The sequence below is a fragment of the Molossus molossus genome, unplaced genomic scaffold (genome assembly GCF_014108415.1).
Source record: "Molossus molossus isolate mMolMol1 unplaced genomic scaffold, mMolMol1.p scaffold_m16_p_12, whole genome shotgun sequence".
Taxonomy (NCBI): domain Eukaryota; kingdom Metazoa; phylum Chordata; class Mammalia; order Chiroptera; family Molossidae; genus Molossus; species Molossus molossus.
This window is the reverse complement of record NW_023425347.1, coordinates 10,367,343-10,394,024: the sequence shown is the minus strand read 5'-3', so window position 1 is coordinate 10,394,024 and position 26,682 is coordinate 10,367,343. Positions and strand designations below refer to the sequence as shown.

The following is a 26,682-nucleotide window of genomic DNA, read 5'->3' as shown; positions in this document are numbered from 1 at the left end:
TTACACAGTGGAATACTACTCTGCCGTAAAAAGAAAGAAAAATTTACCCTTTGTGAGAGAACAAATGGACCAGAGAACATTATGCTAAATGAAATAATCCAGTCAGAGAAAGACAAATACCATATGATTTCACTCATATGTGGAATTTAATGAACAAATTGAACTACCAAGCAAAATAGAGATAGACTCATACATAGAGAGCAGGCAAATAGCTGAAAGGGGGGGGGGGGGGGGGGATGGTGAGATTGAGCAAAAAAGAAGAAAAAGAGAGAGAACTGATAGACATAAACAACAGCAGGGAGGAGAAAGAGAGAGGTAGAAGTGGCCTGAGGGGATAAATGGTGATGGAAAAAAATAAATTAATAAAAAATAAAATAAGTAAACAAATTAAAAATAAATAATAGCCCAGATGATGTGGCTCAGTGGATTGAGCGTCATCCCATATACCAGGAGGTGAGTGGTTCAATTCCTGGTCAGGGCACATGCTTGGGTTGGGGGCTCGATCCCAAGTAGGGACGTGCAGGAGGCAGCCGATTGAAGTTTCTCTCTCATCAATGTTTCTATCCCTCTCCCTCTCCATTCCTCTCTCTGAAATCAATGAAAATATTTTAAAAATAAAATAAATAAATAATAAATGAAGATAAAAATTAAAATAAAATAAATAAAAGTTACAAAGTTTATTCAAATATTTGCATGTTCTTACTACCCAAATCTAACTACCCTAGCTGAGCAGAATGAATAACTATATCTCCAGGAGATCCTGGAGTCATAATTGAAAGGGGTCTGTTAATGAACATGAAATTCCTTTGATGATACATTTCTGAATTTTCTTCTAGGCCATAATATCCCTGTATTGGTAATCATGTCTATACAATAAAACAACCATTTAAAAGCAATGGGGTTCAAAGAACATTCAGGTTGTGAATACATCCAGGTGTTGGGAGGGTGGCATCCCCTGAGAGGCCTAGCTGCCCCACCCTCAGCCTCCCCACACATCCCCCTGTATATCTCTTCCACTCAGCCGTTCCAAGTGGTATTCTTTATAAATACACCAGTGACAGTAACTAAAGTACTTTCCTGAGTTCCATGAGCCAGTCTAACAAATTATTGAACCTGAGGAGGGAGTCATGGGTACTGAAGATTTATAGCTGGTTGGTGAGAAGTACAGGTGGCAACCACTGATAGTGACTAGCATCAGAAGTTGGGAGGAATCTGGTGGGACTGAGGCTTTTACCTGTGGGGTCTAAGCTAACTCTGGATAGTTAGTGCAGAATTGAATTGAATTGTAGGAAACCCAGTTAGTGTCTGAGAGTTGGAGAACTGGCTAGTATTTATTTGGTATCAAAACGTTACGAGTAAAAACAATGTGAGGCACCTCAACCATAGCAGCACAACAATTATAGTCAATTAAGAGACGCTGGTGAGTTCATTCTAGATTTCACTCACACTCATAATTTTGAACTATCACTCTATTGCTGGGAGAAATTGAATAAGGTAAAGCACATGACTAAGCAATCTGCTACAGAAACTTAACCAGGTAGTCTACTTCAAGTAACAAAAGAATTACATTCTTACAACATGTTTACCAGTTGGTTGCCAGCCATATATAATTTTTTATAGAGTGGTTGGAAATCTATCAGTTCCCTGGGTAAATGAAATATAGAACAACTCCAGGTACTAACCAACCTAGAATTTACCCACACTAGAATCCACACACCATATAAAACAGGACCATTTTGCAGCCAGGATGGTAGCACTAGAAACTCCCTCCATCTAACTTCTCAGCCCACTCCCTCAGGTCAAGGCCAAGAAAGTCTAATTTTACCATGGCTGCCTCCACAGCAAAAGTTGGCTGGTGAAGGTTTATAAGATAATGTCTGGGAGCAGCAGTGGGGGAAGAAGAGCTCTTTAGCACATAACTGAGTTCATCTGCAGTGAGTCAACTTCCCTATGGTTGATGTTCAGGTTCACAGAACGGAATTCTAGGCCTTGAACTGCAGTGCAAAAGTTGTTCACAAGCAGAATGGTTTAGAAGTCATTCACACTACAAAAGGATTCCTAACAACTTCATGTCATGTCTTGAAAGCCAAAAGAAATAAAATATGAGGCACCAAGACCCCTAAAACACACTGTCATCCGTCATCCGTTACACTTCAAGATCACAAAACTAACTCTAACAAAAAAAAAGCAGATATAGTACATTTCACAGGTGTGATGCACCACGGGGACTGGCTTAGAAAATTGAGGCAGACATTCCCCATGGTCCCATAGGACCCCTTAAGAAGAAAGCTCAGCCAGAACCTGAATCTTAAGCTGTTAATTTTTTACAACACGACATTGTCCGTGAACAGACTGACACAAAAATCCTAATGTAAAAGGCGGGAGGTGGGGGGGGCTTCTACTGTCATATCACTCAGGCTCACAACGATGGAAGAGCGGGACTGCGCCGCAAGACTACACCATCCTTCTCTAGACCATGTTCTCAAATAACTATGCCCACAGTGAACTCAGGGTGGAGGAGGTGAAGAAAGGAGACTGAGTAATCTGTTAAAATTAAAATCTTTTCCTACATAATTTTTTAAAAACATGATAGGTAGACTCTTCTCTCTTTCTTGTCTTACATTTTATGGGGAGGAAGGCCCTTAATGCTGGCCTATACTGGAATCTAATATAAATGGATGTTGAATTTAACATTAACAAATACAAAAGGTAAACATTTAGATATTTTAAGATCTATTAAGTTCAGTATTTTAATGTAATCTGCAAAGAGTAACAAGGATTCTTCTATTTAAGAATAGATCTCTTTTATCTCCTACCTGATTTCTGAAGGGGGTAAAATTTCCCAAAATGCTACTAAAAGTTAGCTATATAAACCAGGAGTCAGTGTGTTATTTCAGTAAAGCCCAGGATATCATTGTGCAGTGAGAACCAACACAAGGTGAGGGGCAGTACAGGGTTAGCTGTCCATTCCTCCCAACTTTCTAATCCCAAGTGAGGCAGGTTGTGGCCTCTTCACTCCCAGGATAAAGGGGAGAAAAGGAGAAAAGGAGGAAAAGGTCCGCTCAGAGCTGCGGCCTGCAGGGATGCAGAGAGTACACTGCAGACCCTCTGGGCAGTCTTCACAATCCACAACGGACCTTTGCTATGAATACTCTTCATCAATCCTCTTCACACACTATGTAGATTTCAGAGTAAATGATAGAAAAAGATGTGCATTCGCATGGTGCCTACTAAATAAAAGATAATGAAGAAATGTTAATTTCTTTTCCTTCCTTGCTTTTTTTGTGTTTGTTTTTTGAAGGAGGGGGAGTGGTTGGTAAGAGTAACATCAGCTAACTCTCAGGCACAATTTCCCTAGACAGTGTTAATTGAGATATCTCTCTGGCATAAGGAATCAGGGCAAAGGAACATCTGCATTTGTGAGCAGCCTAAACTGACTGACCATTAATTATCATGATTATGTTTTTACAAATCTATTCATTATTTAATGTGTGCAATGCCCTTAATACTGAGTTTGACTACAACAGTGGGAAGCTACACTATTTAGATAAATTCATAGAAGAGAATTTGGAGTTAGTAAACAGGAGCTTCTATGTAAATTAATGCAAAGGCCCTACGAATAGGTTAGTGATACCAAACACTGCCCCTTGGGAAAAAACAGTCCACAGCACAACTGTGCTATATGCTCCCCACACTCACTACTCTGAGCATCTGCCGCCACCTGCACATGGAGACACACTGATGATTACAGAGCACGGCGGCTGTGTGTGCACGCACACTGAGAGCTCCCATGTGGCCAGTAAGCTCCAGGCCCAGGTGTCTAAAGGAACTGGAGTAACAAGCCTGTTGTCCTGGAACTCAAAGCTTTAACAAAGGTTGTAGAGGAATAGGGGAAAAAAAAAAAAAAAAGGAGGAACCTGGAGGTTTCCTCAGAAGCCCCAGGCCCAGTCAATCTCTTGTCCTTGCTGAGGCCACTCAGTCCCTGCTGGTCCTCCATAAGGACTCCAGGAGGATCTCAAAACTGTCATCTGAGCCTGGGGATAGCAGCCATGTGGGCGAGGCTTCATCTGCAGAGTTGCCAGGATGGCCCTGTGCACAATGTCAACATGTGACTGAAGAAAATAAAACAAGTTCCTCCTGACAATATGTCAAGGCCCCTGCTCTCAAATCCATGATCATTTTGCCCAGAATAAATGTTCTTTCAGCCCTCAGCACAGCAACTTGGGCTTTCCCTGGGGCTAAATGCAGCCCTGAAATGAGAGAGTTACACATCAGAGGGAACAGAGGCAGAAAAAGCTCTCTACTGATGGTCACATGAAATAAACAATGCTGTCCTGAACAGTCCGGAATACCCCTCCTTTGGGGTTTCTCCAGTTACAGAAGGTTGAGATAGGAGACAACTGTCACAGGGGGAAAAAGTGTGCATGTGATCTAAATTGTAAAAACATATAGGCAAACAGCCAAACAAAAACATTGCATCTGTGAATGTTCCTGATAGCAGGGGAGAAGCCATCTCAATAGTTCTTCCCTGACACTGAGTATTGTAAGTTTTTGTCAATTCTGCTAATTAATGCTTTAAAATGTATACTTTTTATTCATTTCTTTTACTATTTGTGATATTTAAAATGTTTTCATAGCTTTATAAAACCTTTGTACTTTTTTCCTTGAACTTGAAATTCTTGATTTTACTACTGGAGTGATGATTGTTCTGTAACCAATTCATCCATCACACATATTGCATAGGTCAGACTTATTTGGTCATTTGCATTTCATCCTTTCTTATGATGCTTGATAAGAAAAATAATCATTAAGATAAATTTATCACTGAGCAAAAATGGTGGCACCTTCCTAAATAGTAGACAATGTTTTTCAGGCCTAGACTGAAAACACATACAAAATATTTGATGCTTGTATTTTAGGAACCTGTTGCTTGGGCTGTAGCAAGACTGCACACCCTACCAGAAACACTTGTGGCTCCTGCTCTTCAGCAACTGAGTGATCCCCATGGCCCTGAAGCTTGGAGGTCAGACACAGCAAAACCAGCCCCTGCACTGGGGACCATGCCAGTCCCTGCCTGCCATTGGCTGGCAGAAGGGGCAACATTTAGCATACTGGTTAGGTGCACTTAGCACCAGGGAGCAAAAAGTTAATACTGCACCACTTTGGCAAGTTCCTTAGCTGTGATATTCAAGCTGAAAACAGAGTTGCTTCAAGTGCTATGGCACACAGTATTCAGCAATACCTCTTCCCTTTGATAGAGGGAAAAAGGAAACAAACAGATTTTAAAACATCTATAAAAGCTGCCACCTTACAAAAAGATTTCCAAAAGGATTAATATGTCATGTATCTATGGAGTAATGAAGCAGCAGGAAAAAATTATTTTGTAACTTAAAAAGATTAATCAAAATTAAAACAACACTAGAAAGTTAAAGCCATATCTAATAAAACCTCAAATTTCTTGAGATCTGCACCTGTGAGCTACATAGGAGTACAGGAACCAGATGTTTGCCAGTGCTTGCTAACAAACTCCTTCCTGCTGCAAGATGGACTGTCTCTCAACATGGCAATCTAAGGAGGCAGGCAAGTGACAAAGGAAATATGTGATCTGTTCTCCATGGACAGCCTGTCTGGCTCTCCTTCAACTAAACACGGTACTCTTAGTGCACATCTTTCTAGAAGAGGGATTACATTTCAGGGGTGGCAAGCCAAGACCAGAAAGGCAGAAGAAAGGCTAGATTTCATCATTTCATCACTGTGTCAGGATAAACAGCTACAATTTCTCAAATACTGTTTCTACAGAATTTATTATATACCTATTTTGGGTCCCTGAATAGGTACTCTTCATACGTTGGTAAATGGAAATTCATTTCACAAAAATGGTTCAAATGCTCCTTCATCGTGTTCAAAACACAAGAAACAGAAGAACTGAGAAAGGGAAGGGAAGGTGGTTCAGAGGTAGGAAGATCCAGTCTCACGTAACAGCAGAAAGGAACTGTAACAAACATTTTGGTAAAAAATGACAATCTCCTCCCTGCAATTATCCCTGAAAACAGCAGTGATTGGCAGGAAGGAAAGAAAAAATGAAATCAATTATAAATCAATTGGTGAAGAGAATAAACCCCAGAAGTAAATGCCAACCAGTTTCAGTGTAGGAAAAACGTATATGCATTACTGCTGTCATTGCAGAACCAGGCTCAGCCGTGGAAAGTCCTTGATGAGACCAGCTTCCTGCCAGCTATTCCCTAAGGCCCAGCAGAGATGAGACCTTCACCAACCTGGTCACTGTGCTCTGTCCTCCCCGGTGGCTGGCAGAAAACCCTGGTTAAGATTCTGGATGACAGCTACTTTCAATCCTAGATATTCATAACATAACAGACTCATAATGAAAAATCTATAAGAAAAGCATAACTTGCTACTTGTGTAATTTTGGGTGTAAGGAAAGCTGTAGTAAATATTTTGAGCATCTCTTAAATCATAATGCAGAAATAACCCTGTCTTCATAAGGCCAAGCCTTAGTGTCTCTATTGTGCAAAGAAGAGTAAGTCCAAGATGGTATGAAAGAAAGGTTATATGGAATATAATCCTGTCCATTGGAACTTTGTCAGTTTAAATGACTCAGTGGGTCTTTAAAATAAGTAACAGAACATATAGAAAGAAAAATTTATTGAGAGAAAACAAATATTAAAGATGTGACAGAAAACGTCTACAATTTTCACATTTTATGACAGACTACATACCATATTCTATCCTTATGGTTATATCATAAGTACCTCCCTAATAAATACTTTAATTTCCCCCTTGAAAATGCACAAATGCTTTAAAAAACAAAATGGCCCTGCCGGTGTGGCTCAGTGGTTGAGCATCGACCCATGCACCAAGAGGTCGCCAGTTCGGTTCCTGGTCAGGGTTGTGGGCCCAGTCCCCAGTGGGGGGCATGCAGGAGGCGGTCAATCAATGTTCTCGCTCATCGATGTTTCCATCTCTCTCTCCCTCGCCCTTCCTCTCTCTCTCTAAAATCAATAAAGAAAAATATAAAATAAAAAAAACAAAAACAAAAAATCCCACCTAGAAATGGAATTGTTGTTGTCTTAAGCTGATAAAAGTAGTAACAGCGCAGTGGCTTCCAAGAGAAAAGTTTTCAAAAAAAACAATAATTTTTGGGACCCATCACTTAGAAAAAAGTAGAAATAATGCACAACAATCCAGATTTAGATTAATAACACAAGAGTTTAGTCAGATAAAGAAGAATACAGACAAAAATCAATCTCCTGCCCAGGCTGGTGTGGCTCTGTTGTTTGAGTGTCATCCCATGCACAGAGAAGTCCCTAGTGTGATTCCCAGTCACGGCACAACCCTGAGTTGCAGGCTCCATCCCCAGTAGGGGGCGTGTAGTAGGCAAGCTATCTATGTTTCTCTCTTTCTCTCCCTCATCTTTCCTTTCTCTCTAAAAATCAATAAAAATATGCATTTTTTAAAAAAATCAAACTCTCATCATTATATCTGGAAGCATTTCTAAAACTTTCCCTCTGGATACAAGTTTTTCTCTTTAAAAATACCAGACAAGCCCTGGCTGGTTTGGCTCAGCGGTTGGAGCATTGGCCTGCAGGCCAGAGAGTCCTGGGTTTGGTTCCTGCTAGGGGCACATACCAAAAAAAAAAAAAAAATACCAGACAAAACAAACAACTGACAGAGGAAGATGCATCCTGCTTGGGCAGACACTGAGAGAGAATTCAGTGCCATAAGTCACATCTCCAGTAGCCCCCCGGGATGAAGGCTTCCACCAGGACCACTCTGGACCCACTCAGCAAGAAGACTCCTCAGTGACATTTAGCTTATTTCTATAACCCATCTAAACAGAGATAAAACAATGAACAGAGAACAGCCTTAACAATGTTAAGGCTTTAGTTCCTCAAATAAAGTATACAGAGCATCTATCTGTTTACAGTTACATGATGTTACACGTCGAAAAAACACATTTATTTGCCACCTGGCAAAACCAGTACTATTTAAAGAGAGCATGTTCTATGCTTCACAATATCATCACTGGGTATAACTACTATTCAACTTTCCTATGCATAGGCAAACATACATTTGTTTTTATAGGCTGTACTCTATACTTTTACAGTCCCATTTTTAAATACCCAATGTTACTGCAATCATTTTACGATTCTTTCAAACAATTTAGAATACTACATTACATGCAATGAAAAAAACATAATTTATTTCACCACTTTCCCATTGAACATTTAGGTCACATTCCATGTAGATCTATATTTATCTACATGATTATTTGATGATTTGTCTTGTTTACCAGACTGCAAACCCTGTGTTTGCTTTTGGTCACTATTTTCATTCCATAGCAGTACTGAAACCATACCAGGTAGACTACAGTATCTGGTGAATGAATGAGGAACCAATCCTTTGATTCTTGGCTCATATCATACTCATCCACAGAATGTTCCTGATTTATCTCAGCTGTACACAGTGGTCTCTCTTCTGAAATTTCCTAGTAGTTCAATTTTTGTAACTCCCTTGAAGGAAAAAAGAAAAAAATATTCTATTTCTTGAGCACTGTTATGTGCCAATCACTGTGCTAGCCATATTCAGGAAGAAAGTCTATGCCCAAAAGTGTTGCACCTCAACCTAGAGGACATGCCAAAAGACCTGCCATAAAATTTTCAATCAAGGGACCTTCCAGAACTTTCCAGTGGCTCACAAAGGAGTCTGACTCTGGTAAAAGTTCAGATCCCACTGTAAATGGCACATGTTCCCTATGCCCGGGACAGTCTGGGAGAACATATGTCCATAGCACACTGCAGCTCAGGGGATCTGCCATGGTGGCTGGACCCTGGGCAGGGAGATGTGAGCCAGCAGCTCAGGAGAGGTGCACTAAAATGAGTTCTAAATAGCTCTGACTTTATCAAAGGAGGGGTTAGCAGAACTTTGTGGCATCATCTGCAAAGATAGGGGAAAATGTAAAGGAGAAATCTATGCATGGTAAGTCATTAACCCACTCTGGAAAAAGGGAATAAAAAGTAGGATTCTGAAACTTTATTGCTTTGTGAATGAACATATTCTCATAAGTACCTTCCCAAAATAAAGACATCTCAAATTGCAAGCCAGAAATAGAGGTGTAAATTATCACTCACTCAAGTCAACAAGGCCTCTATTTTCTTCAACCTTTAACAACACTTTTAAAACTAATATGGTGTGGCTCAGTGGACTAAGCATCCCATGGACTGAGAGGTCCCAGTTTGATTCCCAGTCAGGGCACATGCCCAGGTTGGGGCCTTGATCCCCAGTAGGGGGCGTGCAGGAGGCAGCCAATCTATGTTTCTCTCACACACATGGATGTTTCTCTCTCTCTCCCCCTTCCTCTCTCTCTAAAAATAATCAATAAAAACATATTGAAAAAATAAATAAATAAAACTAATAAACTACTAAGATTTTTATTTCACATATGAAAAACACAAAACCCAGAAGGCTTCAATACCAATGGTTACTTAAAAATATTATAAGACATTTACTTTCCTGAGAGGCCATGAGAAAGAGAACCAAAGTATCCCATCCAACAGCCAGCACCAAAGACACTAGACAGGTGAGACAAGCCAACTTGGGACCTTCCAGCCGGCCTAGCTGCCATCTGAAAGCAGCTGCATGAGTGACAGCTAACACTGTGTGATAGAAGGACTGCCCAATCAGCCCACAGAGTGATGGGAAATAATAAATTACTGTTTAAAGTCGCCTTGAGAACATCATATATTTTGAGTAGTTCTATTTTTTGGTGCCATAATTCACATTTTTAAGCTGCTGCGCAAGTATCTAGTAATTGCAGTGTATTAATGATTCCAGGAAAATGCTACAGCATTTCCTATAGCACATCTCTAATGACTTCCCAAGGATAAGCCACTGAGTGTGAAGGATTTAGGGGACAAGAGAGGGAAGGGAAAGGTGGTGGCTGGAGGCCAATAACAATCAGATATATTTTAGAGACAGGATAACTTTCAAAAGTTAAGCTATTTATATGACAGATTTCCATATGGATGAAAAATGATTCTGGAGTATACACTAAACACAGAAGACATCTACCTAAAGAGATGAAGTGGATATAACAAAGCTTAGTACAAAATTTGCTCACTATGCAATGCTCTCACCTCATCAACCTTGCCCTGTTCTAACTTTGTCTCCTTCAAGGCACAGAGACCAGGATCTATTATAAGCAGGACATATAAATATATACAAGAACATGGAACCTCAACACTCCCAAACTCTCACTGCATCTCTACTCACACTGTTTCCTTCCCTCTGCCCACGTCCAAGTCCCACCTTCCCTCTGCCCAAGTCCAAGTCCCTCCTTCCCTCTGCCCACGTCCAAGTCCCTCCTTCCCTCTGCCCACGTCCAAGTCCCTCCTTCCCTCTGCCCAAGTCCAAGTCTCTCCTTCCCTCTGCCCACGTCCAAGTCCCACCTTCCCTCTGCCCAAGTCCAAGTCTCTCCTTCCCTCTGCCCACGTCCAAGTCCCACCTTCCCTCTGCCCACGTCCAAGTCCCTCCTTCCCTCTGCCCACGTCCAAGTCCCTCCTTCCCTCTGCCCACGTCCAAGTCCCACCTTCCCTCTGCCCACGTCCAAGTCCCACCTTCCCTCTGCCCACGTCCAAGTCTCTCCTTCCCTCTGCCCACGTCCAAGTCCCTCCTTCCCTCTGCCCACGTCCAAGTCCCTCCTTCCCTCTGCCCACGTCCAAGTCCCTCCTTCCCTCTGCCCACGTCCAAGTCCCTCCTTCCCTCTGCCCACGTCCAAGTCTCACCTTCCCTCTGCCCATGTCCAAGTCCTACCTTAAAGGCAATGTCTATAAACTGCAAGAACACAATGAGTCCAATGCACGATCCTACATGATCTGTTGAGACCTTTTCTTATACAAGATTTAAAAAGAACATGAACACCATGAACAACAAAAAGCACATAACTTATTGAAATTAACACTAATGTCAGGAGAATAATGGGGCAATGGTCATTTTATACAGGTGAACCAAGATCAGGGGAAAATCTATTACTTTTCCTCCCTTTGGGACCCAAGAGTAGGTCAGATCCTCCCTGAAAGACCAGCTCTCACCTATAACTGATATTTCCAGTGCAGATGAGAGATGACTCTTATAGAAGCTTTCACTAAAAACAAAATTCAACAGGCTTTCTTTGACATCAAAAACTGAACTCTTAAAAAGCACAATTTTCTCAAGTTTCAAGAGACCAAAATCCCAACTTCTCCTATCTTTATCAAGAATTTTTACTTTCTCTCACCATTATTCCATCTACAAAAATGGCTCTTGACTTTAAAACCCATGCCAGTCTCTGCACTGCCTTAAAAAGTCAAAAGAATGCAGACATGAGAGAAAGGAGCAAATGCTTTCCAGCCATAGTGTAAAGTTGGCATTTTGGAGCCCTTACAATACCCAGTGCAGAACAGAGGAGCAGGGGGTTACACTGAAGGTCAATCAACTGGTCAACGGCTTTCACTCTCCATTTGTGGATCTTCCCATCATTAACGCATCTGCAGCTGCCTTCCTTGCTGACCTCTGGGAGAACAGCATCTCTTCAGGGACAATAAAACCTATGAGGACAGCCCGGGAGCATTCATGCCACTTGGAGGTTCATACAGCATTTCCTAGTGTGTACTCTGAACACTAATTTATCAAGATGTTCAGGTGGAAAAGCTTCCCAAACCTTCTGGAAAACAGTAAACTTTACCCTACCTAAAGATTCACAGTGGATATCTGTATTTTCTGACCCAAATTGACTTTGGGGCCTATTTATCCCATGGCATTTATTAATATCCAAGCGTCTTGTGTTCTAAAGCACATCTTCCGGACTGCACTGAGTTTGTGCACCTGAAGTCATCTCAATCACTGTCGTATGTTCTAGGCAACCTAGGGAAGGGGGTAAAGCATTCTGCCTGTCTCAGCTGGCCGCCAGCAGCTGGGAGCATATCTCCTTTGCCCTACCATTCCAGGTGAAAGGAGTGCTATCTTCACCAGACACAGTTCACTGCTGAAATGTACATTCTGTTCTGCTGTCCTCAGGTCCAGATCTCTGAAGGCCCATCCTGTCCTCTTCATTCTTCAGCCATCTAACTTCCATCCACCCATTCAGTCATCACTTCCTTTAGAAGATTCATCTTCCCTCTACTTTCCAGCATCCTAATCTCCCTCCTCCCCAGGCTGGATTAAGTACCCATTCTCTATACTTATCTGCATCATTCAACAACCAAAAGTGAAGAGATGCTTCTTTATTACTTGCTTGGTGCTGGGCATAAAATAAAAAGTAGTGTTTGCTCCTTGAGAACAAGTATTATACTTCACTCACCTTTCTAGTTGTAGTACTATTCAGGCATATAGTAGCTGCCCAATAAATACATTTGTTTGACAAATACTAAACGTATTAAATCTATATCCAGCTCCTAATATACCCTCAGGAGTCAAAATAATGAATTACCTGGATAAATAGAAAAGAATTGGGCTAGGGTAAAAGGATCTTCCAACTGAACAAGAGAAGTTCAAACATACAACATACATTCAACCAGAAGTCATCAGTCCACTTAGGAGCTCTCTTAGCTCCTAAGGGTTTTGAAAAAGAGGTGAGAGAGGAGAAGGAGGCCACCCTCTGTTTTAGATCTAGATTAGGCTTCTCCAAAAACTGTAACATCATGGAGGTCAACTTGCATAGTAAAGGGCCCACAAGACCCCATTCCTTGGGTTAAATAGGGTTCCATGCACACTTAGTGCTTCCAACACTCCAAAAAGCTTTGTTATTCTTTCATGTTTTTGAAGTAGATTTGAACTTGAAACTGTATCCTGCTTGTGCAGAGAAGACTTAGGGGACTGCAGACAAATTAAATCACAAGGAGTGCCCGGGCCGGGCAGCTCAGTTGGTTACAGCATCATCTTGATATGGCAAGGTTGCGGGTTCAATCTGCAGTCAGGTCATATACAAAACCAATGAATGCATAAATAACTGGAACAACAAACTGATCTCTTGATCTTTCTCTCTCCCTCCCTCTCTCTCTTCCTCTCAAAGCAATCAATTAATAATTTTTTTAAATCACATGGAGCTCTTAAAAGTGGTACACTAAATGGTTGGTTGTTTCATCTCTCATATGACTTAATTATCCATTTAAGAGACACAGTATAACAAATCTCAAAAGGACACCAAAAGCAGGGTACTAGAGGCCACAGTCCTGAGCCCAGGGATGCTGCAGAGCACTGGGGTTGAAGTATAAGCTTAGTACACAAACTCTTCCACTCACCACAGGGTTTTTGATGTCAACAAGCTACTTAACTTCCTTCAGCATTCATTTCACAATCTGCTAAATAGGCATTCTGGCTAAAATAAACAGAAATGGTAGAGAAAGACTCTGGACAGTGGTAAATGCTATTGTTATTTGTTGGTGTTAATATCACTGTAATACAATCTGCTAAAGAAAATAACAATCCTATATTCTCTAAAACAAACATAATTTGAACTATTCAAATTAATAATCCCCTCCAACAATCCATCATTAAAAGCAACTCTGAAAATAAGGTATTAAATGCTTACCCATTTAAAATTTTTCTTTATTTGTATAGAATCATCTCCCCTCCTCATGAACACAGAAGAAAAGGAAGAGAAGAACTCAGGGGAAGGGAGGGGAGGGAATGTCCCAGGAAAACAGTTCAGTCTTTGAAGTTACACCAGGTAAAGGCAGAGGAGCAGCATCTCCTATTATTTCCCAGGGGCTCCTGGAAAACCCATAAACTGAAGCTTCACAGTTATTTTGGTCAATGCTTTTGAATGCTATGGAGGTGCCAGACAGCTTCTTAATTTAAACCCCATGGAAAGAACCCCACAGCAGTGTGCACTCCATTCTCCACTAAACAAAGTCCTCTGAGCTGGCCAGGCCATGCACATACAACTGAGGGAAGTTGGATCCACCTGAGGCTCCACCACCATTGCTGGTATTGTGGGTGAATGAGGAGACTACAGAGCCATTGTGGGGGACTGTGCTTGGATGGCAGTCTTCGTCTTCAGGCCAGGCAAGGGAATTTATAATCACTTTGCTGTTCTGCTGGCCTTTCACCCTGACTCCTGATCCTCATGCCACTGATTTTCTGTGTTAGAGAACAAAATAAAGGTGGGAATGGCACTACTTCACAACTTGGGTTGACAGAGACCTTAGGCTCTGTCTCATGGGATGGGAAAGGACTGCAATTGGTGGGATTAGTTGTGAACAGGGAATTCATGGTGATGGTGTAGCCCTCCAGCTGGGGTGCTTGTAGCCCTGAAGCCAATAGGTGGTCATTACTTTGTCATGTTTCAGGCCCCTTAATGACCTATGGTTCTCTTCCCACTTATAGCCATGCTCAGCACTGACTCTGTCTGCCAAGGGTCCTTATAGTCAGGAAGTGGCTAGATGTAAGGTTTCAGTTTCTTTTCAGGGCCCATGTTTATCCATGGGTCCTTCATGATTTCCTCTAAAATGCCATTCGCACTGGGGTTGAGGATCGGGAATTTCGTAAGCAGGTTATCACTCTCTACGGATATGAGGAAAGAGACATTGTATATTCTGAATTCCTCTACCTCAAAAGGCAGAGACCAGGCAACCATCATAAAAAAAGGAAACTCCAAAAATCCACCAAGGGGCCAACGTAATTATGGCTCTGGAAGAGTTCCAGGGTATAAAGTCGGGTACTGCCACAGAAGGCATTCCATCTAATGACAGTGATGAATTTGTTCCTGAAGCCAAAGTCTGCAACACTGACATTAAGGTCAACATCAAAAAGTTCTCTGACTTTGGGTCCCTGTGGACAATATCCTCTAGGGCAGTGCTACACAGCAGACACTATCTGGTGGAATTTGCCACCAGCCTCTTCCTCATTCATGGAGCTGTGGTCTTATAATGGAACATCTCTCCTCTACTAGCATGACCAGCTAGAGTGTTTCCTGGGTCTACGTCACCTCAAATAGTTTCACAATATTAGGATAATTCAAGAACTTCGTACTTTGGACTTCAAGGAATAGTCTCTGGAAGCTGGATAAGCGCTACTGATTCTTTTTTTTTATCCTCACCTGAGGACATTTTTCCATTTTTTGTTCAGATAGAGTGGGAGGGAAAGAGAGAGAAAAAAAAAAAAAAATCGACGTGAAAGGGACACATTGAGTGGCTGCCACCCATACAACCCAACCAGGGCCAGGGACAAACTGCAACCAAGGTACATGCCTTTAGTGGGAACCGAACCCGGGTCTCTCTGGACCGCAGGCCGACACTCTAACCACTGAGCGAAACTGGCCAGGGTGTGCTACTGATTCTTGTTAATTACCCTCACAGTCGGCTCTGTCCCAGTCATAATGCACCCAGACACATCACCTTGGTGAAGCTGTGCTGGCAATGGTCTTGAGGAGCCAGTAACTGTCAATATGGGTCTATGGCTATGAGGCCCAGCAGCACAGTGACTACACTAACAACACTGATTTTAAAAATCATATGATAAAAAGATAAATTAGAAAAATGAGGAAAATAAATAGAAAAAAGGAAAAACATGAGTGTCAGAATAAAGTTGCAAAAAAAAAAAAAAACCCCTCAAAAATTAAAAACTAAAAATTGAGAAAAACACAAAAAATAAGAAAATAATAATAGAATCAAGAAAATAAAGAAAAAAGAATGAGGACAAAATAAAGAATAAAGTAAAAAGATTAAATTTACCCCTGGCTGGTTTGGCTCAGCAGTTAGAGCGTCGACCTGTGGACAACCAAATTGTTGTAGGTTCGATTACTGCCAAGGGCACGTACCTCAGCTGCAGTTCAGTATCCGACCCTGGTTATGTGGAAGGCTGCCCATCAATGTATCTCTCTCACATCAATGTTTCTCTCTCTTTCTCTCTCTCTCTCTCTCTCTCTCTCTCTCCCTTTCCCTCCCTCCCTCGCTGGGCATGGCCACCAATACCTCAAAGGAAAAATCCAGAAGTCCATTTATTTATTTTCTAATACTATTCCTTCCTTTTTTATTTCTTATCAGCATAAAAGTTTTATTCATTTAAAGAACAAACCATTTAAACCATATCCAAGGCCTTAACCTACAAAAACAAACCAGCCATTTAAAGCATTAGATACTGAGGTATAAGACATACAATGAGGGAAATGCTTCACTACCTGAAGCTTACAATAAACTTTGCTCCATCAACAACTGATCTCTGCTAGCACTTGGGTGTGGATGAAGGTTGAGTATAGCTACAGAACCAAAGGACAACAGCTGTTTTCTACAAGTACTAAAACATTTTAGACTGCCCTTGGTAGGGATATATTTTGACAGTGAAGGGAAGAGAAAGAAAGAGCTAAATCCCTTCCCACAGGGCATTCGGCTGCCTTGCAGAGGGCCACAGCAGAGAAGCGGACTTCCCCTTGCTCATGCCGAGTGAATTCTCTGCAGAACTTGGTAGTGTCCTACAGCAGCGAGTCCTCTGCATTGGTGTCATGGTTCACTGGAAGTGGGATTCCTCCATCAAGTTCTTGGAGGTGGCCATCCATGTTGTTAAACAGCATAAAATGGAAGTTTACTCTGTCGTCTTCCCGACACTGGCCTTCTTGTGCCACAGGGTCATGGGCTGCATGCATGGCCTCATTCTTTCCAAAGCATTTTGTTCTGTCTTCAGGGGACAACTTCTCTGTTTCAGAAAGAAACTTTCAGGACTAACCCATCCTCAAATTCCAGTTTGTCTTGATTACTGGCCACTGCGAGTATAAGTCCAATGGTACCGCAGGAGTTTCCAATGGTCTGCTTCACAAAATACACTTTAGGACTGACTTCTTGTTCTTTCAGTTCCTCAGGCCGTTTTTTTCCTGAAGTTCTTGTGCTGGGCCTAATCCTCCAGCTCCAGAACATCCTCGAAGTATTGGCTGGCAGCCCCCACCCAGGCTGCCATTTTACTCAGCATCTGGGGTTAATCTCCATCAGTTTGAGCTGCATCTTCATGAACTGCAGAAGAAACCACAACCCAGAGATGAGGAGAAACCTCTTCCTTTCTTTATATAGATAAGTTTCTCACCTACATCATTTCCCTTCTCCCTGAAAAACTTCTAACATTTCTTACCAGGCTGATCTACTGATGACAAATTCCCTCAATTTTTGTTGGTCTTTCTCCTTCGCTTTGGAGGGATAATTTTGCTGAACACAAAAATCTAGGTTGGTTGTTTTTGTTGTTGTTGTTTCCTTGCTTACATGGTTTCTGAAGGAAAATCTGATTTAATTATTATTCTTGTGCCTTTGCAAGTAAGGTTACCTCTGGCTTTCTTCAAGTTTTTCTTCTTATCTTTGATTTTCTGCAGTTTCAATATCATATATCTATGTATAGATGTTTTGGAATTTGCCTGCATAGTGTTCTCTGAGCTGGCTGGATTTGTGGTTTGGTGTCTGTCATCAAACTTCTCAGCCATTACTACTTCAAACATTTCTTCTTTTCCTTTCTCTATTTCTTCTCCTTTTAGTATTACCTGTGTATTAGATCTTTTGTAACTGTCCTACAGTTCTTATTTTGTTCCACTTCTGACATTCTTTTTTCCCTCTGCTTTTCAGTTTGGGATGTTTCTAATGACATAGCTGCAGGCTCACAAACTGTGTCCTTGGCCCAGTCCAGTCTACTGATAAGCCAAAAGCATTCTTCACTTCTGTTACAGTGTATTTTATTTCTAGCATTAATTTTTTATTCCTTCCAGAGTTTCCATCCCTCTGGTTGAACCCATCTGTTTGCATTTTGTCCATCTTTGACATTAGAACCCTTAGCATATTAATAATCATACTTATTTTAAATGCTCCAGTCTGATAATTCAAAAACCTCTAGGATATCTGACTCCGGTTCTGATGCTTCATTTGTCTCTTCAAACTGTGTTTTGGCTTTTAGCATACCTTGTAATATTTTTTGTTGAAAGCCAGATATGATGTATTATGTAAAAGGAACATAAACAAGCCTTTTAGTGTGAGGTTTTGTGTTTATTTGGCTGGGAGTTAGGTTGTGTTTACTGTTTGCTGTGGGTATCACAAGCTAAAATTTCCTCTAGTCTCCTTGTTATGTCTTCCCCATTGCCTTTGGCTTTCCCTTTAATAGGGTCTAAGCCTTACAGTTCTTTTAGCTGTAATCCCTTGTCATTATCTAGGAGTCTGATTGATGTGGTGGTAAGGTTTTAGGGGAGGGGAAGCCCTCTACAATGCTACGGTTAGGTCTCAGTAATTCAGTGAGCCTGGGCCCCTGAAACCCTGGACTGTGACTTTCACAAGTATGTCTTGGCTTTCTTTTTCCCCTTTAGGTGAGACCAAAAGTCTAAAGGGGGCTTGAATTGTATATTTCTCATCCCAAGTCAGTTAGGTTCTGAGAAACCCTAAGTCTGTTAAGCTTTGATAAATTGATTTAAGAGCAGGCTTTTGTTAAGAAGAACAAAATGCTTTGGATATCATTTGAAATAGTTACTTTTCCCCTCCCACTGCCAGAAAAAGGATAGGATTTTTTTCTGAGACTCTGGAATCCTGGAAGTAAAATTCATGAAGGCATAGAACCCTGCCCCCTCCCCACCCCCTCCCCGCAATACTGGGCCCTGGGAGTTTTTAATTCTCAAGCTTGTGCACACCAAGCCTCTAGTAATTTACCTATGACAATTTAACTGTTCCTACCAGTCCTGGTGGTGTGTATGGGGATGGAGAAATGGAGGGTGGGGGGGTCTGCTCCTGGACTTCTGCTTCTTGTAAACTCTCATTCTTGGTATCTACTTCTCTCTACATTTCACCACACAGCAGCTTACCCCGTGACCTCAGTTTTCAGATGTATCTAAGAAGAACTGTTGATTTTCAGTTTGTTGAGCTTATTTTCTTGCTTTAAAGACAGGAGTATAAACTTCCAAGCTCTTTACATGATGTCCTGTTAAATTTTTTGGTTTATTAATGTACTGTTTTGATGGTTTTATAGTCCTATTTATAATGTGCAAACCTTAAAAAATCTATGTTTAGTTCAACTGTTTTATTTATAGCATACTATCTGAAAGTACTATTTACATACAGGAAAAATATACTCAGCACAGGCAAGTGTTTGGAGAAGTAGCTAATCCATCCTATAGTGCCACTCACCCTAAATGAATGTTGAGCCATAGCTCTGATATTTAAAAATCGCTCTAGCTGTTTTGATTACAATAATCTTTCTTTTCTTTTTTTTCCCTCCTAACCCGAGGATATTTTTTCCATTTATCATCAGACAGGATAGGAGGGAGTGAGAGAGAGACATCAATGTGAGAGAGACACATTAACTGGTTGCTTCCCGCACGACTCAACCAGAGCGGGGACAAACTGAAACCAAAGTATGTGCCCTTGACCAGAATTGAACTCATGACTCATTGGTCCACGGGGCAATGCTCTAACCACTGAGCAAAAATGGCCAGGGCTACAGTGATCTTTTCTTTATAAGTAACTTCTAAAACCAGATGTTAGCCAACATGAATGTGGCTCCATTAGTCAAGTAAGACAGCCCATTAAGCATCTGGATAGCCACCAGCATCCCTCTCCATAATGAAACCCTAACAAGATGACAGAGTGAGCAACAACAGTATATGCTGCTTTACTTCTCATACACAGCTCATTTGTTGATGCCACGCAAGGTGGCAGGAGGGAAACAATTTCATCTAAATACAGCAGTCTCCTATACGGTCTTTTATCATGGTCATTTGCCTCTGAACATGCATTTATAACCAAGCCAGCACAAATGTGTTAGGTATTCTGGTACCCTCTGTGCCCCTCATCTCCAAAACTCAATCTACACTTTTGAAATAAAACAAAAGCTTTTCAAAATAATATATTGCCAACAGTAGATATTGACGCTTTGGGAAATATATGTTTTATTGCTGGTATATTATTCTTTCTTTGAAAGATAAGGGAAAGATATTACTTCCCTGTAAATACTCAATGTTACAGTCTTACTATTTTTCAGACTGTGAGTTTTTTTTTTTATTTTCAAGTTGTATTCTGATCATTTCTTTTTGCTCCTTTATCTCACCATCAAATGAATTTCCATCTACCTCTATGATTTCTGGTTTCAAAACTTACTCCTTTATCTAGATAAATCTATAGTGAATTTCATTACATATAATTTATGACACCAGAATCATGTTCATGTCAACAGACTGGAATATCACACACAGGGCTTGATTTCACCGTGCAGGTGTGGCCGGCAAGGAAAGAGATGGGACAACTTTGCATGCAGGCTATAGTACCGAGGAAGGATCAGACAGCACATATATAAGAGAAGATTCTCCTTGTCTTACTATATCTAGCACTATCTGAGGCAAAAGGGTCTTAATCCTTACTAATGCTTGTCTAAGATTATATAATACCTAAATAGGCTGTTCCTTATTCCAAAAATATTATTCCTGAAATACAACTCATTTAAACAAACACAGAAACATTACATGACAAAAGATTCCTAAAGCACATGTTTCTACAAAGCCAAAAATTCACTAGCAAAGTCATCACCAATTACTTCCACCTAAAATTTGCCTGCTTTGTCATTTAAAAGTTTTGTATATTGGATTTTCTTAAAATATAGTACAACTTAACTTTTGTTACATAGATTGTATTTCTTTCTCAAAAAACTCCAGATTGCTATGTAAAATTTGCCTCACAAATTCTCCAAAGACTTTTCAGATGAAAGAATGTAATACAAATTCTCAATTCAATAATATGAAAAGTAATGAAAACTCTACTTCCCTAACCACCCCTCCTTCTTGACACAGGGAGCTGAAGCTCCTGAGATGCCAGCGGGACACTGGTAAGCCCTCAACCACCAGGCCTTCCACAGAGCACAAGTGTAGGAGAATCCCCCTTCAGCTGATCTCGTATGCAAATAAGATATATAAGATGATTAATCCTAAGAAAAAAAAAAACAGCCATCAAACTGAGGAAGAACAAGATACAAACTCTACCTGAGGAGAAATCAGACTACTACAGGCAGCTCACAAAATGAGGTCAGTGCTTACAAAGTGCTGATAAAGCCCTGGCCGGTTTGGCTCAGCGGTTAGAGCGTCGGCCTGCGGTCCGGAGAGACCCGGGTTCGGTTCCCGCTAAGGGCACGTACTTCGGTTGCAGTTTGTCCCCGGCCCTGGTTGGTCGTGTGGGTGGCAGCCACTCGATGTGTCCCTTCACGTCGATGTTTCTCTCTCTCTCTCTCTCTTCCTCTCTCTCCCTCCCACTCTATCTGTACAAAAAATGGAAAAATATCCTCGGGTGAGGATTAAAAAAAAAAAAAAAAAAAAACAAAGTGCTGATAAACTTCCTCAACTATTTCTAAGGAGAAACCATCAGGGCTGATGATCCTTGCATAAAAATAGACACAACACATCCCTACCCCAATGTCACCCCCTGCCCTGCTCCCACCCCCCACCCCAGGCCAACTGGACACTCTCCTCCAACCCACACACCCCACTGCATCCATCACAAGTTCTGTTGAATCCATCTCATCAGGGTCTCAGGGATCAATCTACCTCTTTTCAATTCCAACTCTTTCCTTCCATCAAGCCACCTTTATCTACAGAGGCCCCTTAACTTATTTCACTGCCTCCAGTCTTAGCCTCCCAAACCATTTCCTCTCAAACAACCAGAAAGATCTTCCAAATTGACAGGTCTGGTCAAGTCACTCTTCTGTTAAAAACCCTTAAGTGACTCCTCAAAAACAAAAATGTCTGTACGGGCAAAATCCATATGTCTCAGCACAATTATATTTCATAAATTGGCTGGGAAGTTCCCAAATTTTGCTACACCTTGAAATCTGAGAAGCTTTATAATTCCCAACACCCCGGGACACCCCGTACCAATTAAGTCACAAAAAGCAAACTATAATACTACCAGTAATTTAGGAAGTGACTGGGTAACCAGAATTAGCTGATGGCAATCTCTCTTTCTAGTACAGCTAAAAAGGTCAAATCCGGCTCACAGCTCTCAGCAAACAGGCAACCTGGGGCCAGGATGAAGGACTTTGTGGCATATTCCAACCAAGGGATTTGTCTAGCCTATCCCTCCCAGACAAGAGGAGAATGCACTCCCAAAATGGGATTTAGATTATCCTTTAATAAACTATTACCTATGTAAATAATGCTGAGGTTTGTTTTAAGGGGGTTAGTTGTTTATATTTTGCTGATAAATTTGCTTTGCACTCTGAACACCTTCCAAATACACACACATACACACACACACACACACACACACACACACTCATACTTTCCTACCCAGAACCTCAAATCTGAGTTAGAGGCCATGCTATGCACTCTCTGGCGACTTGTTCTTCCCCGAATATGCCAATGAATACAAGGTCTGATCTGCCTACCAAGCTCTCTGGCAGCAGGGACATGTCCTCCTTGGTGACCACACATGCCCAAGAGGAAGCAGCAGAGAAAAGCTCCTAAAGAAAGGGACTGCAGCACTTACAGCACCTGCACGTTAGGCACTCGAATTTTCACTAGAGTCCAGATTAGACCTCTTTAAATTGATAAATCGATAGTTGGCACTGTGGTCTGAGAGATGGCTCTTTTAAGAAATAACAGCTCAGGCCCTGGCCAGTTTGGCTCAGCAGTTAGAGCGTCGGCCTGCGGTCCCGAGAGACCTGGGTTCGGTTCCCGCTAAGGGCACGTACCTCGGTTGCAGATTGTCCCCGGCCCTGGTTGGTCGTGCGGGTGGCAGCCACTCGATGTGTCCCTTCACGTCGATGTTTCTCTCTCTCTCTCTTCCTCTCTCTCCCTCCCACTCTATCTGAACAAAAAATGTCCTCGGGTGAGGATAAAAAAAAAAAACCTTTATTAAGAAATAACAGCTCAGAACAGGGGGCAAGAAGAAAAAAGCCCCACCCTTTATAGCACATCCTGGGAATAATCCTACTTTTCAAAACCCTCCTCAATGAGCACGTTCCAGCAGCTACAGAAATGAGTTAAATCTTTAGGTTTTGATATTCCCTTGGTCCATCCTGCTGTCTTACTCTAATATTCCCTGCCACTGTTAATGTATTTTCTAGGTTGGCAATATTGTCCTCAAATGTCAAGCAGTAAGTCTTCAGATAATAAAGACAATTCCCAGTCTACTTCTCCTGAAACACACACAAAAACTACACAAAAGTAAATTATGAGACTTATTATAGATTAATAGTGAGCAAAGCCCAGAAGAAATTCTTATTGAAATTTTTATACTTTAATTTCTGGGGATAAATGAACACTATGAATGAAACCGCCATCCTTTTGAATAAAAGGAGCATTCAGAAGGATTACAGCTTCATTCATAATCTAAACTGCTTCCAGAAGATGGTCCCAAGTTATTTCCTTGTTTCTAAATTATCCACAAGTTTCAGACACTGCACACATCTAAAAAGCTCATTAGAAGTTAAAGAGATTTAGGTACCCAAATTTGGATTGTGGATAAATATATGTGTACAGCATACATGCAGAAGGTCCTGGATGCAAGGAACGTTATTCAAACTAACTTTTACCCCCAAACAAATCTACAGTAGGTAAATCATGAGGGGGAGCAGAGTTTGCCACCACAAAATGTGCCTCTTTAGGATACTGATTATTTAAAGCTGGTTGTTTTTAAGAAACAAAAGACTCAAGGAGAACCTTTAATCTTCCTCTCACTGCGTAAAAGAATTTAGACAGAGGACCTGCTCCAGGAATGGAGCTATCATAGATAGTTATCACAGATAATTAAATTTAAAAACATTTTTTTTCTTTATTGATTTTAGAGAGAGTGGAAGGGAGAGGAAGAGAGAGATAGAAACATTGATGAGATAGAACATTGATTGGCTGCCTCCTGCATGCCCCTCACTGGGGATTGGGCCCACAACCTGAGCATGTGTCCTGACCAGAATTCAAAACAGCAACCTCTTGGTGCATGGGTGGATGCTCAACCACTGAGCCACACCGGCCAGACTAGATAACTAACTTAATTTTAATATGAACTAAGTGTGGCAAAAAGTCGCAAGAAGCTTACCTGCAAAATCTCTACTCTGTGCAAATGGATCACAAGAAGAGTTTTTTATTAGGATCACAATGGTAGCAAATACACACTCAAATTATATACCATAACTAACACTGAACATTCTTCCTTTGAAATATTTTTTTAAGTTTATATTCAAACTCAGAGATAACACAAAGCTATAACTTTGTATGGAATTGAATTTTGATACCACACTACCTCTTGGTACATGGTACAAAACTCTAGGCTTTCATTGTGCTGAACTCAGTCTGACCATTGTTGCATCAAGGTCACAATCTCTAAACACATTTCTGTGTAGCTACAAAAGAGGGGAAACATTGGCATATATTGAAAAAAACTTCCAAATGTACATCTGTTGAGAACACAGGGGATGGGAGCAGCAAAACAAGTGCCCCAAATTCCTCCAAGAAAGCAAAATGGAAAAAACAACACTAGATCAGGAACCAAAAGACCCAGATCTGAGTTCCCAATGACTGGCCACTATCTGTGTGACCTTGAAAAAGTCACATTTAATGGGCTCAGTTTCTTCATCTGTCAAAAAAAAAGAAAATATCCCATTAGATGATCTGGGGGGTAATATATATGAATCAAGGGTCTTTTCCAGCATTACCTTTCCTAAATTTCTCAGCAGAAAGTTCCTCTTTCTGTACCCCTGCGAAACCTGCTACAGGTTTTCCACAGGAGCACAAGCACTGTGGGAATCCCATTACTTACCCACAAGCTCTGATAGAACTCCTGGGACCATGAGGATAAAGTACGACTTTTCCCCATTCATTCATTCATTCATTCATTCAGAAGACACAAAACCACCACTTACATAACAAGCAAAATAATATGCTAAACACTTTGGGAGACAGGTACAAACATTATTCATTTTAAAAGACACAGTCCCTACTTTAAGGCACTTAATGTTTACAATCCAATGGGCAATATAAAGAATTGATGAAAATTGCAATGACAAAGATCTAGAATTGCTAATTAAGCAGTACTGTTCCCACTGAGCCTAGAAGGGACCTCAAAATCCTTGTCAACACAAGCACTCCATTCAGCATCTGGAAGACTACCAGAGAAGGTTATTTTTGCAGCAGAGGTTAGGCATGCTCCTGAGCAGAGGCCCAGGTTTTTCCAATGCCCCCACCCTGCCTATCCTATCAGCCTCCTTCCCCATTCCTCTTCAAGGCATTAGGTATTCCTGAGAAGTAGAGGGTCAATAAGAACCTTGTCACAATGGCTGAATGCTCTTGTCAATTCACCTTTACCAAGTTTTTAAAAATTTCAAATTCCAGGGAAACAGAAAATATGAAGAACTTGCTTTATTCTACTTCCAGCACACTGCTATATTAAAGTCTGAAATGGAGGACTATTATAGTGGCATTAGATCAGCGGTTCTCAACCTGTGGGTTGCAACCCCTTTGGGGGTCGAAAGATCCTTTCACAGTAGAAAGACATAACAGTAACAAAATTATAGTTATGAAGTAGCAACGAAAATAATTTTATGGTTAGGGGTCACCACAACATGAGGAACTGTATTAAAGGGTCGTGGCATTAGGAGGGTTGAGAACCACTGCATTAGATACCTAGTATATTCCTATTAACAAGAATAATGCAGAGTGTCATTGAAGCTTAAATCAATACATATATGAACAAGCGAGTTTTGCAAACACACACACACACACACACCTCTTCCTCCTACTCCCCTCTTACTGTGAGAGGCTGCATCCCTAACCCTAGCTGGCCATCTGCAAAACAAATGACTTAATGATAGCATTATAAATTGGTTTCATTCCTCTGGAAAGCAATCTGGCAATATATTTTAGAAGCCATAAAATGTTTCATACTCTTTGACCTAGTAATGCCACATCTGGGACTCTATCATAAGAAACTAAGTCAATATATGGAAATAGCTACATGCACAAAGATACGCTTCCTATGCTTCCGGCATTATTTATGATTATGAAAAGTTGGGAGCAAAGTACATGTCAACAACAGAGTTAAAATAATTAATAGTATAGTATCCACAACAGAATATTATATAACTATTAAAATGGTAATGATGGAGATTATGTAGCAATAAGGGAAAATACAGATATAAAACAACAGGTACAACTATGTAAAAATCATTCAAAAGTTTAAAGCCTAATGATCTTTGTTTAGGATAGTGAATGGGGGTGTTTTTCGTTTCCTATTTGTATCTTTTTGTAATATAGTTCTGATGCTTTTATTATTTAAAAATAATCTTTAAAAAAAAATAGAATGCAAGCCTTTGTAAGGATCAAGAGGAAAGGGGCCACACCAGGCAGCACAGCCTGCGCCTTACCCAAGGAGGGGGACAGGCACATTCCACACAGCATAGGGGGCTGGGAGCCTGTGCACAGGGCAGCTTCATGGAGAGTCCCTGGAGGTGCTGCATACTTGTCAATGCTGATAATTGCCAAAAATGAGCAGTGCCCATCTGCTAACCCCAGTCAATTCCCTCCTTTACGAGCATCCTGAGGCAGAGAATTCTCCAGGCACACCACACATGCTGTCAGCTTAGTTATCTGTTTAAGAGATTTGTATGGGGTCACACAGGGCTATAAGATAATATTTTAAATAAATAAGCTCACATCTGTAGCAGTGAGAAATGTCTGTGGCAAGAAATGCAGTAATCATA

At 41.0% G+C, this 26,682-nt stretch overlaps 1 protein-coding gene and 1 pseudogene across 9 annotated transcripts in view; both read right to left on the bottom strand.

Moving 5' to 3' along the window:
• FARS2 (phenylalanyl-tRNA synthetase 2, mitochondrial) overlaps positions 1 to 26,682 on the bottom strand; it is a 540,850-nt gene that overhangs the window by 476,651 nt on the left and 37,517 nt on the right. The gene's annotated exons all lie outside the window — the stretch shown is intronic.
• Positions 16,301 to 16,988, bottom strand: LOC118626193 (annotated as a pseudogene).